The 15979-nt window shown below is 40.4% G+C and overlaps 20 non-coding genes across 20 annotated transcripts; all 20 read left to right on the top strand.

Moving 5' to 3' along the window:
* Nucleotides 1-155: 155 nt before the first annotated feature.
* On the top strand, nucleotides 156-227 carry TRNAD-GUC (transfer RNA aspartic acid (anticodon GUC)). The gene has a single exon. It is a non-coding gene; the product is annotated as a tRNA-Asp (tRNA).
* A 745-nt stretch (nucleotides 228-972) lies between these two features.
* On the top strand, nucleotides 973-1044 carry TRNAD-GUC (transfer RNA aspartic acid (anticodon GUC)). The gene has a single exon. It is a non-coding gene; the product is annotated as a tRNA-Asp (tRNA).
* Nucleotides 1045-1789: 745 nt separating this feature from the next.
* TRNAD-GUC (transfer RNA aspartic acid (anticodon GUC)) lies at nucleotides 1790-1861 on the top strand. The gene has a single exon. It is a non-coding gene; the product is annotated as a tRNA-Asp (tRNA).
* Nucleotides 1862-2606: 745 nt separating this feature from the next.
* TRNAD-GUC (transfer RNA aspartic acid (anticodon GUC)) lies at nucleotides 2607-2678 on the top strand. The gene has a single exon. It is a non-coding gene; the product is annotated as a tRNA-Asp (tRNA).
* A 745-nt stretch (nucleotides 2679-3423) lies between these two features.
* On the top strand, nucleotides 3424-3495 carry TRNAD-GUC (transfer RNA aspartic acid (anticodon GUC)). The gene has a single exon. It is a non-coding gene; the product is annotated as a tRNA-Asp (tRNA).
* A 745-nt stretch (nucleotides 3496-4240) lies between these two features.
* TRNAD-GUC (transfer RNA aspartic acid (anticodon GUC)) lies at nucleotides 4241-4312 on the top strand. The gene has a single exon. It is a non-coding gene; the product is annotated as a tRNA-Asp (tRNA).
* Nucleotides 4313-5057: 745 nt separating this feature from the next.
* TRNAD-GUC (transfer RNA aspartic acid (anticodon GUC)) lies at nucleotides 5058-5129 on the top strand. Its single transcript has one exon. It is a non-coding gene; the product is annotated as a tRNA-Asp (tRNA).
* Nucleotides 5130-5874: 745 nt separating this feature from the next.
* TRNAD-GUC (transfer RNA aspartic acid (anticodon GUC)) lies at nucleotides 5875-5946 on the top strand. The gene has a single exon. It is a non-coding gene; the product is annotated as a tRNA-Asp (tRNA).
* Nucleotides 5947-6691: 745 nt separating this feature from the next.
* Nucleotides 6692-6763, top strand: TRNAD-GUC (transfer RNA aspartic acid (anticodon GUC)). Its single transcript has one exon. It is a non-coding gene; the product is annotated as a tRNA-Asp (tRNA).
* A 745-nt stretch (nucleotides 6764-7508) lies between these two features.
* TRNAD-GUC (transfer RNA aspartic acid (anticodon GUC)) lies at nucleotides 7509-7580 on the top strand. The gene has a single exon. It is a non-coding gene; the product is annotated as a tRNA-Asp (tRNA).
* Nucleotides 7581-8325: 745 nt separating this feature from the next.
* On the top strand, nucleotides 8326-8397 carry TRNAD-GUC (transfer RNA aspartic acid (anticodon GUC)). Its single transcript has one exon. It is a non-coding gene; the product is annotated as a tRNA-Asp (tRNA).
* A 745-nt stretch (nucleotides 8398-9142) lies between these two features.
* On the top strand, nucleotides 9143-9214 carry TRNAD-GUC (transfer RNA aspartic acid (anticodon GUC)). Its single transcript has one exon. It is a non-coding gene; the product is annotated as a tRNA-Asp (tRNA).
* Nucleotides 9215-9959: 745 nt separating this feature from the next.
* TRNAD-GUC (transfer RNA aspartic acid (anticodon GUC)) lies at nucleotides 9960-10031 on the top strand. Its single transcript has one exon. It is a non-coding gene; the product is annotated as a tRNA-Asp (tRNA).
* Nucleotides 10032-10776: 745 nt separating this feature from the next.
* On the top strand, nucleotides 10777-10848 carry TRNAD-GUC (transfer RNA aspartic acid (anticodon GUC)). The gene has a single exon. It is a non-coding gene; the product is annotated as a tRNA-Asp (tRNA).
* Nucleotides 10849-11593: 745 nt separating this feature from the next.
* TRNAD-GUC (transfer RNA aspartic acid (anticodon GUC)) lies at nucleotides 11594-11665 on the top strand. The gene has a single exon. It is a non-coding gene; the product is annotated as a tRNA-Asp (tRNA).
* A 745-nt stretch (nucleotides 11666-12410) lies between these two features.
* On the top strand, nucleotides 12411-12482 carry TRNAD-GUC (transfer RNA aspartic acid (anticodon GUC)). The gene has a single exon. It is a non-coding gene; the product is annotated as a tRNA-Asp (tRNA).
* A 745-nt stretch (nucleotides 12483-13227) lies between these two features.
* On the top strand, nucleotides 13228-13299 carry TRNAD-GUC (transfer RNA aspartic acid (anticodon GUC)). Its single transcript has one exon. It is a non-coding gene; the product is annotated as a tRNA-Asp (tRNA).
* Nucleotides 13300-14044: 745 nt separating this feature from the next.
* Nucleotides 14045-14116, top strand: TRNAD-GUC (transfer RNA aspartic acid (anticodon GUC)). The gene has a single exon. It is a non-coding gene; the product is annotated as a tRNA-Asp (tRNA).
* A 745-nt stretch (nucleotides 14117-14861) lies between these two features.
* On the top strand, nucleotides 14862-14933 carry TRNAD-GUC (transfer RNA aspartic acid (anticodon GUC)). The gene has a single exon. It is a non-coding gene; the product is annotated as a tRNA-Asp (tRNA).
* Nucleotides 14934-15678: 745 nt separating this feature from the next.
* TRNAD-GUC (transfer RNA aspartic acid (anticodon GUC)) lies at nucleotides 15679-15750 on the top strand. Its single transcript has one exon. It is a non-coding gene; the product is annotated as a tRNA-Asp (tRNA).
* The last annotated feature ends 229 nt before the right edge of the window (nucleotides 15751-15979 follow it).

The following is a 15979-nucleotide window of genomic DNA, read 5'->3' as shown; positions in this document are numbered from 1 at the left end:
TTTATCTGCTTCTTATTTAGGGTTTTATGTTAGCTTGATAACATGTAGCACATAATCTCTGTGGCCAATGACACAGACGCATCTCGAGACCTCACCCTGACATGTTTTTGGGTGTATTTTCAGCTCCAATTTTGCCTGCAGATTCACCAAGTTAGTCCTCGTTAGTATAGTGGTGAGTATCCCCGCCTGTCACGCGGGAGACCGGGGTTCGATTCCCCGACGGGGAGAACATTGCAAGTTTTTATCAGGTTCAGAGATTCGTTGCTCAAGGTTATGGAGAATCAAAGTCCGAATCCAATTGTAGCGTGAAAAATATACCACTTGATTTTGAGAGCATAAGAAAGAACCAGAAACACCAATTGCATAGCCTCGTTTTTAGTTTGGGTGTCACCCCTTGCTTTTATCTAGCATGGCATGTACTGTTTTTGTGCATTACAATATTTGCATATCATCCTCTTAAAATTGGCTCACGCTGTAACACAGGAGACAGCTATGTAGTGGACAAGTCTCTTGTGAGCTAAACCTGATTATGACATCACATCAATGAAGCAAAGCTGATACTATTGTATGCCTACAGAGTATAGACTGAGAGAGAAGTGTCTTTTCCTATGAATTGCAGGCTAAAATGGACTTGCATCCCCTACTTTCAAAGGGAGTAACTGTATAGTAAGTGAGATAGGTAGACCGATATCATGTAAGCTTCCTGGCCATTACCGACCAGTAGAGGATAACAGAAAAAGGTTTTTAATTGAAATGACTATCTTTTTTGCAAAGTGGTATTGTAGTCTTTGTTTCAGCTGAGACAAAAATAAATCTTTTTATCTGCTTCTTATTTAGGGTTTTATGTTAGCTTGATAACATGTAGCACATAATCTCTGTGGCCAATGACACAGACGCATCTCGAGACCTCACCCTGACATGTTTTTGGGTGTATTTTCAGCTCCAATTTTGCCTGCAGATTCACCAAGTTAGTCCTCGTTAGTATAGTGGTGAGTATCCCCGCCTGTCACGCGGGAGACCGGGGTTCGATTCCCCGACGGGGAGAACATTGCAAGTTTTTATCAGGTTCAGAGATTCGTTGCTCAAGGTTATGGAGAATCAAAGTCCGAATCCAATTGTAGCGTGAAAAATATACCACTTGATTTTGAGAGCATAAGAAAGAACCAGAAACACCAATTGCATAGCCTCGTTTTTAGTTTGGGTGTCACCCCTTGCTTTTATCTAGCATGGCATGTACTGTTTTTGTGCATTACAATATTTGCATATCATCCTCTTAAAATTGGCTCACGCTGTAACACAGGAGACAGCTATGTAGTGGACAAGTCTCTTGTGAGCTAAACCTGATTATGACATCACATCAATGAAGCAAAGCTGAAACTATTGTATGCCTACAGAGTATAGACTGAGAGAGAAGTGTCTTTTCCTATGGATTGCAGGCTAAAATGGACTTGCATCCCCTACTTTCAAAGGGAGTAACTGTATAGTAAGTGAGATAGATAGACCGATATCATGTAAGCTTCCTGGCCATTACCGACCAGTAGAGGATAACAGAAAAAGGTTTTTAATTGAAATAACTATCTTTTTTGCAAAGTTGTATTGTAGTCTTTGTTTCAGCTGAGACAAAAATAAATCTTTTTATCTGCTTCTTATTTAGGGTTTTATGTTAGCTTGATAACATGTAGCACATAATCTCTGTGGCCAATGACACAGACGCATCTCGAGACCTCACCCTGACATGTTTTTGGGTGTATTTTCAGCTCCAATTTTGCCTGCAGATTCACCAAGTTAGTCCTCGTTAGTATAGTGGTGAGTATCCCCGCCTGTCACGCGGGAGACCGGGGTTCGATTCCCCGACGGGGAGAACATTGCAAGTTTTTATCAGGTTCAGAGATTCGTTGCTCAAGGTTATGGAGAATCAAAGTCCGAATCCAATTGTAGCGTGTAAAATATACCACTTGATTTTTAGAGCATAAGAAAGAACCAGAAACACCAATTGCATAGCCTCGTTTTTAGTTTGGGTGTCACCCCTTGCTTTTATCTAGCATGGCATGTACTGTTTTTGTGCATTACAATATTTGCATATCATCCTCTTAAAATTGGCTCACGCTGTAACACAGGAGACAGCTATGTAGTGGACAAGTCTCTTGTGAGCTAAACCTGATTATGACATCACATCAATGAAGCAAAGCTGATACTATTGTATGCCTACAGAGTATAGACTGAGAGAGAAGTGTCTTTTCCTATGAATTGCAGGCTAAAATGGACTTGCATCCCCTACTTTCAAAGGGAGTAACTGTATAGTAAGTGAGATAGGTAGACCGATATCATGTAAGCTTCCTGGCCATTACCGACCAGTAGAGGATAACAGAAAAAGGTTTTTAATTGAAATGACTATCTTTTTTGCAAAGTGGTATTGTAGTCTTTGTTTCAGCTGAGACAAAAATAAATCTTTTTATCTGCTTCTTATTTAGGGTTTTATGTTAGCTTGATAACATGTAGCACATAATCTCTGTGGCCAATGACACAGACGCATCTCGAGACCTCACCCTGACATGTTTTTGGGTGTATTTTCAGCTCCAATTTTGCCTGCAGATTCACCAAGTTAGTCCTCGTTAGTATAGTGGTGAGTATCCCCGCCTGTCACGCGGGAGACCGGGGTTCGATTCCCCGACGGGGAGAACATTGCAAGTTTTTATCAGGTTCAGAGATTCGTTGCTCAAGGTTATGGAGAATCAAAGTCCGAATCCAATTGTAGCGTGAAAAATATACCACTTGATTTTGAGAGCATAAGAAAGAACCAGAAACACCAATTGCATAGCCTCGTTTTTAGTTTGGGTGTCACCCCTTGCTTTTATCTAGCATGGCATGTACTGTTTTTGTGCATTACAATATTTGCATATCATCCTCTTAAAATTGGCTCACGCTGTAACACAGGAGACAGCTATGTAGTGGACAAGTCTCTTGTGAGCTAAACCTGATTATGACATCACATCAATGAAGCAAAGCTGATACTATTGTATGCCTACAGAGTATAGACTGAGAGAGAAGTGTCTTTTCCTATGGATTGCAGGCTAAAATGGACTTGCATCCCCTACTTTCAAAGGGAGTAACTGTATAGTAAGTGAGATAGATAGACCGATATCATGTAAGCTTCCTGGCCATTACCGACCAGTAGAGGATAACAGAAAAAGGTTTTTAATTGAAATAACTATCTTTTTTGCAAAGTTGTATTGTAGTCTTTGTTTCAGCTGAGACAAAAATAAATCTTTTTATCTGCTTCTTATTTAGGGTTTTATGTTAGCTTGATAACATGTAGCACATAATCTCTGTGGCCAATGACACAGACGCATCTCGAGACCTCACCCTGACATGTTTTTGGGTGTATTTTCAGCTCCAATTTTGCCTGCAGATTCACCAAGTTAGTCCTCGTTAGTATAGTGGTGAGTATCCCCGCCTGTCACGCGGGAGACCGGGGTTCGATTCCCCGATGGGGAGAACATTGCAAGTTTTTATCAGGTTCAGAGATTCGTTGCTCAAGGTTATGGAGAATCAAAGTCCGAATCCAATTGTAGCGTGTAAAATATACCACTTGATTTTTAGAGCATAAGAAAGAACCAGAAACACCAATTGCATAGCCTCGTTTTTAGTTTGGGTGTCACCCCTTGCTTTTATCTAGCATGGCATGTACTGTTTTTGTGCATTACAATATTTGCATATCATCCTCTTAAAATTGGCTCACGCTGTAACACAGGAGACAGCTATGTAGTGGACAAGTCTCTTGTGAGCTAAACCTGATTATGACATCACATCAATGAAGCAAAGCTGATACTATTGTATGCCTACAGAGTATAGACTGAGAGAGAAGTGTCTTTTCCTATGAATTGCAGGCTAAAATGGACTTGCATCCCCTACTTTCAAAGGGAGTAACTGTATAGTAAGTGAGATAGGTAGACCGATATCATGTAAGCTTCCTGGCCATTACCGACCAGTAGAGGATAACAGAAAAAGGTTTTTAATTGAAATGACTATCTTTTTTGCAAAGTGGTATTGTAGTCTTTGTTTCAGCTGAGACAAAAATAAATCTTTTTATCTGCTTCTTATTTAGGGTTTTATGTTAGCTTGATAACATGTAGCACATAATCTCTGTGGCCAATGACACAGACGCATCTCGAGACCTCACCCTGACATGTTTTTGGGTGTATTTTCAGCTCCAATTTTGCCTGCAGATTCACCAAGTTAGTCCTCGTTAGTATAGTGGTGAGTATCCCCGCCTGTCACGCGGGAGACCGGGGTTCGATTCCCCGACGGGGAGAACATTGCAAGTTTTTATCAGGTTCAGAGATTCGTTGCTCAAGGTTATGGAGAATCAAAGTCCGAATCCAATTGTAGCGTGAAAAATATACCACTTGATTTTGAGAGCATAAGAAAGAACCAGAAACACCAATTGCATAGCCTCGTTTTTAGTTTGGGTATCACCCCTTGCTTTTATCTAGCATGGCATGTACTGTTTTTGTGCATTACAATATTTGCATATCATCCTCTTACAATTGGCTCATGCTGTAACACAGGAGACAGCTATGTAGTGGACAAGTCTCTTGTGAGCTAAACCTGATTATGACATCACATCAATGAAGCAAAGCTGAAACTATTGTATGCCTACAGAGTATAGACTGAGAGAGAAGTGTCTTTTCCTATGGATTGCAGGCTAAAATGGACTTGCATCCCCTACTTTCAAAGGGAGTAACTGTATAGTAAGTGAGATAGATAGACCGATATCATGTAAGCTTCCTGGCCATTACCGACCAGAAGAGGATAACAGAAAAAGGTTTTTAATTGAAATGACTATCTTTTTTGCAAAGTGGTATTGTAGTCTTTGTTTCAGCTGAGACAAAAATAAATCTTTTTATCTGCTTCTTATTTAGGGTTTTATGTTAGCTTGATAACATGTAGCACATAATCTCTGTGGCCAATGACACAGACGCATCTCGAGACCTCACCCTGACATGTTTTTGGGTGTATTTTCAGCTCCAATTTTGCCTGCAGATTCACCAAGTTAGTCCTCGTTAGTATAGTGGTGAGTATCCCCGCCTGTCACGCGGGAGACCGGGGTTCGATTCCCCGACGGGGAGAACATTGCAAGTTTTTATCAGGTTCAGAGATTCGTTGCTCAAGGTTATGGAGAATCAAAGTCCGAATCCAATTGTAGCGTGAAAAATATACCACTTGATTTTGAGAGCATAAGAAAGAACCAGAAACACCAATTGCATAGCCTCGTTTTTAGTTTGGGTGTCACCCCTTGCTTTTATCTAGCATGGCATGTACTGTTTTTGTGCATTACAATATTTGCATATCATCCTCTTAAAATTGGCTCACGCTGTAACACAGGAGACAGCTATGTAGTGGACAAGTCTCTTGTGAGCTAAACCTGATTATGACATCACATCAATGAAGCAAAGCTGATACTATTGTATGCCTACAGAGTATAGACTGAGAGAGAAGTGTCTTTTCCTATGAATTGCAGGCTAAAATGGACTTGCATCCCCTACTTTCAAAGGGAGTAACTGTATAGTAAGTGAGATAGGTAGACCGATATCATGTAAGCTTCCTGGCCATTACCGACCAGTAGAGGATAACAGAAAAAGGTTTTTAATTGAAATGACTATCTTTTTTGCAAAGTGGTATTGTAGTCTTTGTTTCAGCTGAGACAAAAATAAATCTTTTTATCTGCTTCTTATTTAGGGTTTTATGTTAGCTTGATAACATGTAGCACATAATCTCTGTGGCCAATGACACAGACGCATCTCGAGACCTCACCCTGACATGTTTTTGGGTGTATTTTCAGCTCCAATTTTGCCTGCAGATTCACCAAGTTAGTCCTCGTTAGTATAGTGGTGAGTATCCCCGCCTGTCACGCGGGAGACCGGGGTTCGATTCCCCGACGGGGAGAACATTGCAAGTTTTTATCAGGTTCAGAGATTCGTTGCTCAAGGTTATGGAGAATCAAAGTCCGAATCCAATTGTAGCGTGAAAAATATACCACTTGATTTTGAGAGCATAAGAAAGAACCAGAAACACCAATTGCATAGCCTCGTTTTTAGTTTGGGTGTCACCCCTTGCTTTTATCTAGCATGGCATGTACTGTTTTTGTGCATTACAATATTTGCATATCATCCTCTTAAAATTGGCTCACGCTGTAACACAGGAGACAGCTATGTAGTGGACAAGTCTCTTGTGAGCTAAACCTGATTATGACATCACATCAATGAAGCAAAGCTGAAACTATTGTATGCCTACAGAGTATAGACTGAGAGAGAAGTGTCTTTTCCTATGGATTGCAGGCTAAAATGGACTTGCATCCCCTACTTTCAAAGGGAGTAACTGTATAGTAAGTGAGATAGATAGACCGATATCATGTAAGCTTCCTGGCCATGACCGACCAGTAGAGGATAACAGAAAAAGGTTTTTAATTGAAATAACTATCTTTTTTGCAAAGTTGTATTGTAGTCTTTGTTTCAGCTGAGACAAAAATAAATCTTTTTATCTGCTTCTTATTTAGGGTTTTATGTTAGCTTGATAACATGTAGCACATAATCTCTTTGGCCAATGACACAGACGCATCTCGAGACCTCACCCTGACATGTTTTTGGGTGTATTTTCAGCTCCAATTTTGCCTGCAGATTCACCAAGTTAGTCCTCGTTAGTATAGTGGTGAGTATCCCCGCCTGTCACGCGGGAGACCGGGGTTCGATTCCCCGACGGGGAGAACATTGCAAGTTTTTATCAGGTTCAGAGATTCGTTGCTCAAGGTTATGGAGAATCAAAGTCCGAATCCAATTGTAGCGTGAAAAATATACCACTTGATTTTGAGAGCATAAGAAAGAACCAGAAACACCAATTGCATAGCCTCGTTTTTAGTTTGGGTGTCACCCCTTGCTTTTATCTAGCATGGCATGTACTGTTTTTGTGCATTACAATATTTGCATATCATCCTCTTAAAATTGGCTCACGCTGTAACACAGGAGACAGCTATGTAGTGGACAAGTCTCTTGTGAGCTAAACCTGATTATGACATCACATCAATGAAGCAAAGCTGATACTATTGTATGCCTACAGAGTATAGACTGAGAGAGAAGTGTCTTTTCCTATGGATTGCAGGCTAAAATGGACTTGCATCCCCTACTTTCAAAGGGAGTAACTGTATAGTAAGTGAGATAGATAGACCAATATCATGTAAGCTTCCTGGCCATGACCGACCAGTAGAGGATAACAGAAAAAGGTTTTTAATTGAAATGACTATCTTTTTTGCAAAGTTGTATTGTAGTCTTTGTTTCAGCTGAGACAAAAATAAATCTTTTTATCTGCTTCTTATTTAGGGTTTTATGTTAGGTTGATAACATGTAGCACATAATCTCTGTGGCCAATGACACAGACGCATCTCGAGACCTCACCCTGACATGTTTTTGGGTGTATTTTCAGCTCCAATTTTGCCTGCAGATTCACCAAGTTAGTCCTCGTTAGTATAGTGGTGAGTATCCCCGCCTGTCACGCGGGAGACCGGGGTTCGATTCCCCGACGGGGAGAACATTGCAAGTTTTTATCAGGTTCAGAGATTCGTTGCTCAAGGTTATGGAGAATCAAAGTCCGAATCCAATTGTAGCGTGAAAAATATACCACTTGATTTTGAGAGCATAAGAAAGAACCAGAAACACCAATTGCATAGCCTCGTTTTTAGTTTGGGTGTCACCCCTTGCTTTTATCTAGCATGGCATGTACTGTTTTTGTGCATTACAATATTTGCATATCATCCTCTTAAAATTGGCTCACGCTGTAACACAGGAGACAGCTATGTAGTGGACAAGTCTCTTGTGAGCTAAACCTGATTATGACATCACATCAATGAAGCAAAGCTGAAACTATTGTATGCCTACAGAGTATAGACTGAGAGAGAAGTGTCTTTTCCTATGGATTGCAGGCTAAAATGGACTTGCATCCCCTACTTTCAAAGGGAGTAACTGTATAGTAAGTGAGATAGATAGACCGATATCATGTAAGCTTCCTGGCCATTACCGACCAGAAGAGGATAACAGAAAAAGGTTTTTAATTGAAATGACTATCTTTTTTGCAAAGTGGTATTGTAGTCTTTGTTTCAGCTGAGACAAAAATAAATCTTTTTATCTGCTTCTTATTTAGGGTTTTATGTTAGCTTGATAACATGTAGCACATAATCTCTGTGGCCAATGACACAGACGCATCTCGAGACCTCACCCTGACATGTTTTTGGGTGTATTTTCAGCTCCAATTTTGCCTGCAGATTCACCAAGTTAGTCCTCGTTAGTATAGTGGTGAGTATCCCCGCCTGTCACGCGGGAGACCGGGGTTCGATTCCCCGACGGGGAGAACATTGCAAGTTTTTATCAGGTTCAGAGATTCGTTGCTCAAGGTTATGGAGAATCAAAGTCCGAATCCAATTGTAGCGTGTAAAATATACCACTTGATTTTTAGAGCATAAGAAAGAACCAGAAACACCAATTGCATAGCCTCGTTTTTAGTTTGGGTGTCACCCCTTGCTTTTATCTAGCATGGCATGTACTGTTTTTGTGCATTACAATATTTGCATATCATCCTCTTAAAATTGGCTCACGCTGTAACACAGGAGACAGCTATGTAGTGGACAAGTCTCTTGTGAGCTAAACCTGATTATGACATCACATCAATGAAGCAAAGCTGATACTATTGTATGCCTACAGAGTATAGACTGAGAGAGAAGTGTCTTTTCCTATGAATTGCAGGCTAAAATGGACTTGCATCCCCTACTTTCAAAGGGAGTAACTGTATAGTAAGTGAGATAGGTAGACCGATATCATGTAAGCTTCCTGGCCATTACCGACCAGTAGAGGATAACAGAAAAAGGTTTTTAATTGAAATGACTATCTTTTTTGCAAAGTGGTATTGTAGTCTTTGTTTCAGCTGAGACAAAAATAAATCTTTTTATCTGCTTCTTATTTAGGGTTTTATGTTAGCTTGATAACATGTAGCACATAATCTCTGTGGCCAATGACACAGACGCATCTCGAGACCTCACCCTGACATGTTTTTGGGTGTATTTTCAGCTCCAATTTTGCCTGCAGATTCACCAAGTTAGTCCTCGTTAGTATAGTGGTGAGTATCCCCGCCTGTCACGCGGGAGACCGGGGTTCGATTCCCCGACGGGGAGAACATTGCAAGTTTTTATCAGGTTCAGAGATTCGTTGCTCAAGGTTATGGAGAATCAAAGTCCGAATCCAATTGTAGCGTGAAAAATATACCACTTGATTTTGAGAGCATAAGAAAGAACCAGAAACACCAATTGCATAGCCTCGTTTTTAGTTTGGGTGTCACCCCTTGCTTTTATCTAGCATGGCATGTACTGTTTTTGTGCATTACAATATTTGCATATCATCCTCTTAAAATTGGCTCACGCTGTAACACAGGAGACAGCTATGTAGTGGACAAGTCTCTTGTGAGCTAAACCTGATTATGACATCACATCAATGAAGCAAAGCTGATACTATTGTATGCCTACAGAGTATAGACTGAGAGAGAAGTGTCTTTTCCTATGGATTGCAGGCTAAAATGGACTTGCATCCCCTACTTTCAAAGGGAGTAACTGTATAGTAAGTGAGATAGATAGACCGATATCATGTAAGCTTCCTGGCCATTACCGACCAGTAGAGGATAACAGAAAAAGGTTTTTAATTGAAATAACTATCTTTTTTGCAAAGTTGTATTGTAGTCTTTGTTTCAGCTGAGACAAAAATAAATCTTTTTATCTGCTTCTTATTTAGGGTTTTATGTTAGCTTGATAACATGTAGCACATAATCTCTGTGGCCAATGACACAGACGCATCTCGAGACCTCACCCTGACATGTTTTTGGGTGTATTTTCAGCTCCAATTTTGCCTGCAGATTCACCAAGTTAGTCCTCGTTAGTATAGTGGTGAGTATCCCCGCCTGTCACGCGGGAGACCGGGGTTCGATTCCCCGACGGGGAGAACATTGCAAGTTTTTATCAGGTTCAGAGATTCGTTGCTCAAGGTTATGGAGAATCAAAGTCCGAATCCAATTGTAGCGTGTAAAATATACCACTTGATTTTTAGAGCATAAGAAAGAACCAGAAACACCAATTGCATAGCCTCGTTTTTAGTTTGGGTGTCACCCCTTGCTTTTATCTAGCATGGCATGTACTGTTTTTGTGCATTACAATATTTGCATATCATCCTCTTAAAATTGGCTCACGCTGTAACACAGGAGACAGCTATGTAGTGGACAAGTCTCTTGTGAGCTAAACCTGATTATGACATCACATCAATGAAGCAAAGCTGATACTATTGTATGCCTACAGAGTATAGACTGAGAGAGAAGTGTCTTTTCCTATGAATTGCAGGCTAAAATGGACTTGCATCCCCTACTTTCAAAGGGAGTAACTGTATAGTAAGTGAGATAGGTAGACCGATATCATGTAAGCTTCCTGGCCATTACCGACCAGTAGAGGATAACAGAAAAAGGTTTTTAATTGAAATGACTATCTTTTTTGCAAAGTGGTATTGTAGTCTTTGTTTCAGCTGAGACAAAAATAAATCTTTTTATCTGCTTCTTATTTAGGGTTTTATGTTAGCTTGATAACATGTAGCACATAATCTCTGTGGCCAATGACACAGACGCATCTCGAGACCTCACCCTGACATGTTTTTGGGTGTATTTTCAGCTCCAATTTTGCCTGCAGATTCACCAAGTTAGTCCTCGTTAGTATAGTGGTGAGTATCCCCGCCTGTCACGCGGGAGACCGGGGTTCGATTCCCCGACGGGGAGAACATTGCAAGTTTTTATCAGGTTCAGAGATTCGTTGCTCAAGGTTATGGAGAATCAAAGTCCGAATCCAATTGTAGCGTGAAAAATATACCACTTGATTTTGAGAGCATAAGAAAGAACCAGAAACACCAATTGCATAGCCTCGTTTTTAGTTTGGGTGTCACCCCTTGCTTTTATCTAGCATGGCATGTACTGTTTTTGTGCATTACAATATTTGCATATCATCCTCTTAAAATTGGCTCACGCTGTAACACAGGAGACAGCTATGTAGTGGACAAGTCTCTTGTGAGCTAAACCTGATTATGACATCACATCAATGAAGCAAAGCTGAAACTATTGTATGCCTACAGAGTATAGACTGAGAGAGAAGTGTCTTTTCCTATGGATTGCAGGCTAAAATGGACTTGCATCCCCTACTTTCAAAGGGAGTAACTGTATAGTAAGTGAGATAGATAGACCGATATCATGTAAGCTTCCTGGCCATGACCGACCAGTAGAGGATAACAGAAAAAGGTTTTTAATTGAAATAACTATCTTTTTTGCAAAGTTGTATTGTAGTCTTTGTTTCAGCTGAGACAAAAATAAATCTTTTTATCTGCTTCTTATTTAGGGTTTTATGTTAGCTTGATAACATGTAGCACATAATCTCTTTGGCCAATGACACAGACGCATCTCGAGACCTCACCCTGACATGTTTTTGGGTGTATTTTCAGCTCCAATTTTGCCGGCAGATTCACCAAGTTAGTCCTCGTTAGTATAGTGGTGAGTATCCCCGCCTGTCACGCGGGAGACCGGGGTTCGATTCCCCGACGGGGAGAACATTGCAAGTTTTTATCAGGTTCAGAGATTCGTTGCTCAAGGTTATGGAGAATCAAAGTCTGAATCCAATTGTAGCGTGAAAAATATACCACTTGATTTTGAGAGCATAAGAAAGAACCAGAAACACCAATTGCATAGCCTCGTTTTTAGTTTGGGTGTCACCCCTTGCTTTTATCTAGCATGGCATGTACTGTTTTTGTGCATTACAATATTTGCATATCATCCTCTTAAAATTGGCTCACGCTGTAACACAGGAGACAGCTATGTAGTGGACAAGTCTCTTGTGAGCTAAACCTGATTATGACATCACATCAATGAAGCAAAGCTGATACTATTGTATGCCTACAGAGTATAGACTGAGAGAGAAGTGTCTTTTCCTATGGATTGCAGGCTAAAATGGACTTGCATCCCCTACTTTCAATGGGAGTAACTGTATAGTAAGTGAGATAGATAGACCAATATCATGTAAGCTTCCTGGCCATGACCGACCAGTAGAGGATAACAGAAAAAGGTTTTTAATTGAAATGACTATCTTTTTTGCAAAGTTGTATTGTAGTCTTTGTTTCAGCTGAGACAAAAATAAATCTTTTTATCTGCTTCTTATTTAGGGTTTTATGTTAGGTTGATAACATGTAGCACATAATCTCTGTGGCCAATGACACAGACGCATCTCGAGACCTCACCCTGACATGTTTTTGGGTGTATTTTCAGCTCCAATTTTGCCTGCAGATTCACCAAGTTAGTCCTCGTTAGTATAGTGGTGAGTATCCCCGCCTGTCACGCGGGAGACCGGGGTTCGATTCCCCGACGGGGAGAACATTGCAAGTTTTTATCAGGTTCAGAGATTCGTTGCTCAAGGTTATGGAGAATCAAAGTCCGAATCCAATTGTAGCGTGAAAAATATACCACTTGATTTTGAGAGCATAAGAAAGAACCAGAAACACCAATTGCATAGCCTTGTTTTTAGTTTGGGTATCACCCCTTGCTTTTATCTAGCATGGCATGTACTGTTTTTGTGCATTACAATATTTGCATATCATCCTCTTACAATTGGCTCATGCTGTAACACAGGAGACAGCTATGTAGTGGACAAGTCTCTTGTGAGCTAAACCTGATTATGACATCACATCAATGTAGCAAAGCTGAAACTATTGTATGCCTACAGAGTATAGACTGAGAGAGAAGTGTCTTTTCCTATGAATTGCAGGCTAAAATGGACTTGCATCCCCTACTTTCAAAGGGAGTAACTGTATAGTAAGTGAGATAGGTAGACCGATATCATGTAAGCTTCCTGGCCATTACCGACCAGTAGAGGATAACAGAAAAAGGTTTTTAATTGAAATGACTATCTTTTTTGCAAAGTGGTATTGTAGTCTTTGTTTCAGCTGAGACAAAAATAAATCTTTTTATCTGCTTCTTATTTAGGGTTTTATGTTAGCTTGATAACATGTAGCACATAATCTCTGTGGCCAATGACACAGACGCATCTCGAGACCTCACCCTGACATGTTTCTGGGTGTATTTTCAGCTCCAATTTTGCCTGCAGATTCACCAAGTTAGTCCTCGTTAGTATAGTGGTGAGTATCCCCGCCTGTCACGCGGGAGACCGGGGTTCGATTCCCCGACAGGGAGAACATTGCAAGTTTTTATCAGGTTCAGAGATTCGTTGCTCAAGGTTATGGAGAATCAAAGTCCGAATCCAATTGTAGCGTGAAAAATATACCACTTGATTTTGAGAGCATAAGAAAGAACCAGAAACACCAATTGCATAGCCTCGTTTTTAGTTTGGGAGTCACCCCTTGCTTTTATCTAGCATGGCATGTACTGTTTTTGTGCATTACAATATTTGCATATCATCCTCTTAAAATTGGCTCACGCTGTAACACAGGAGACAGCTATGTAGTGGACAAGTCTCTTGTGAGCTAAACCTGATTATGACATCACATCAATGAAGCAAAGCTGAAACTATTGTATGCCTACAGAGTATAGACTGAGAGAGAAGTGTCTTTTCCTATGGATTGCAGGCTAAAATGGACTTGCATCCCCTACTTTCAAAGGGAGTAACTGTATAGTAAGTGAGATAGATAGACCGATATCATGTAAGCTTCCTGGCCATTACCGACCAGTAGAGGATAACAGAAAAAGGTTTTTAATTGAAATGACTATTTTTTTTGCAAAGTGGTATTGTAGTCTTTGTTTCAGCTGAGACAAAAATAAATCTTTTTATCTGCTTCTTATTTAGGGTTTTATGTTAGCTTGATAACATGTAGCACATAATCTCTGTGGCCAATGACACAGACGCATCTCGAGACCTCACCCTGACATGTTTTTGGGTGTATTTTCAGCTCCAATTTTGCCTGCAGATTCACCAAGTTAGTCCTCGTTAGTATAGTGGTGAGTATCCCCGCCTGTCACGCGGGAGACCGGGGTTCGATTCCCCGACGGGGAGAACATTGCAAATTTTTATCAGGTTCAGAGATTCGTTGCTCAAGGTTATGGAGAATCAAAGTCCGAATCCAATTGTAGCGTGAAAAATATACCACTTGATTTTGAGAGCATAAGAAAGAACCAGAAACACCAATTGCATAGCCTTGTTTTTAGTTTGGGTATCACCCCTTGCTTTTATCTAGCATGGCATGTACTGTTTTTGTGCATTACAATATTTGCATATCATCCTCTTACAATTGGCTCATGCTGTAACACAGGAGACAGCTATGTAGTGGACAAGTCTCTTGTGAGCTAAACCTGATTATGACATCACATCAATGTAGCAAAGCTGAAACTATTGTATGCCTACAGAGTATAGACTGAGAGAGAAGTGTCTTTTCCTATGAATTGCAGGCTAAAATGGACTTGCATCCCCTACTTTCAAAGGGAGTAACTGTATAGTAAGTGAGATAGGTAGACCGATATCATGTAAGCTTCCTGGCCATTACCGACCAGTAGAGGATAACAGAAAAAGGTTTTTAATTGAAATGACTATCTTTTTTGCAAAGTGGTATTGTAGTCTTTGTTTCAGCTGAGACAAAAATAAATCTTTTTATCTGCTTCTTATTTAGGGTTTTATGTTAGCTTGATAACATGTAGCACATAATCTCTGTGGCCAATGACACAGACGCATCTCGAGACCTCACCCTGACATGTTTTTGGGTGTATTTTCAGCTCCAATTTTGCCTGCAGATTCACCAAGTTAGTCCTCGTTAGTATAGTGGTGAGTATACCCGCCTGTCACGCGGGAGACCGGGGTTCGATTCCCCGACGGGGAGAACATTGCAAGTTTTTATCAGGTTCAGAGATTCGTTGCTCAAGGTTATGGAGAATCAAAGTCCGAATCCAATTGTAGCGTGAAAAATATACCACTTGATTTTGAGAGCATAAGAAAGAACCAGAAACACCAATTGCATAGCCTCGTTTTTAGTTTGGGTGTCACCCCTTGCTTTTATCTAGCATGGCATGTACTGTTTTTGTGCATTACAATATTTGCATATCATCCTCTTAAAATTGGCTCACGCTGTAACACAGGAGACAGCTATGTAGTGGACAAGTCTCTTGTGAGCTAAACCTGATTATGACATCACATCAATGAAGCAAAGCTGAAACTATTGTATGCCTACAGAGTATAGACTGAGAGAGAAGTGTCTTTTCCTATGGATTGCAGGCTAAAATGGACTTGCATCCCCTACTTTCAAAGGGAGTAACTGTATAGTAAGTGAGATAGATAGACAGATATCATGTAAGCTTCCTGGCCATTACCGACCAGTAGAGGATAACAGAAAAAGGTTTTTAATTGAAATGACTATCTTTTTTGCAAAGTTGTATTGTAGTCTTTGTTTCAGCTGAGACAAAAATAAATCTTTTTATCTGCTTCTTATTTAGGGTTTTATGTTAGGTTGATAACATGTAGCACATAATCTCTGTGGCCAATGACACAGACGCATCTCGAGACCTCACCCTGACATGTTTTTGGGTGTATTTTCAGCTCCAATTTTGCCTGCAGATTCACCAAGTTAGTCCTCGTTAGTATAGTGGTGAGTATCCCCGCCTGTCACGCGGGAGACCGGGGTTCGATTCCCCGACGGGGAGAACATTGCAAGTTTTTATCAGGTTCAGAGATTCGTTGCTCAAGGTTATGGAGAATCAAAGTCCGAATCCAATTGTAGCGTGAAAAATATACCACTTGATTTTGAGAGCATAAGAAAGAACCAGAAACACCAATTGCATAGCCTCGTTTTTAGTTTGGGTGTCACCCCTTGCTTTTATCTAGCATGGCATGTACTGTTTTTGTGCATTACAATATTTGCATATCATCCTC

The sequence above is a fragment of the Pseudophryne corroboree genome, chromosome 11 (genome assembly GCF_028390025.1).
Source record: "Pseudophryne corroboree isolate aPseCor3 chromosome 11, aPseCor3.hap2, whole genome shotgun sequence".
NCBI classification, from domain to species: Eukaryota; Metazoa; Chordata; class Amphibia; order Anura; family Myobatrachidae; genus Pseudophryne; species Pseudophryne corroboree.
The sequence above is the reverse complement of the archived record's forward strand: the minus strand, read 5'-3'. Positions and strand labels throughout refer to the sequence as shown.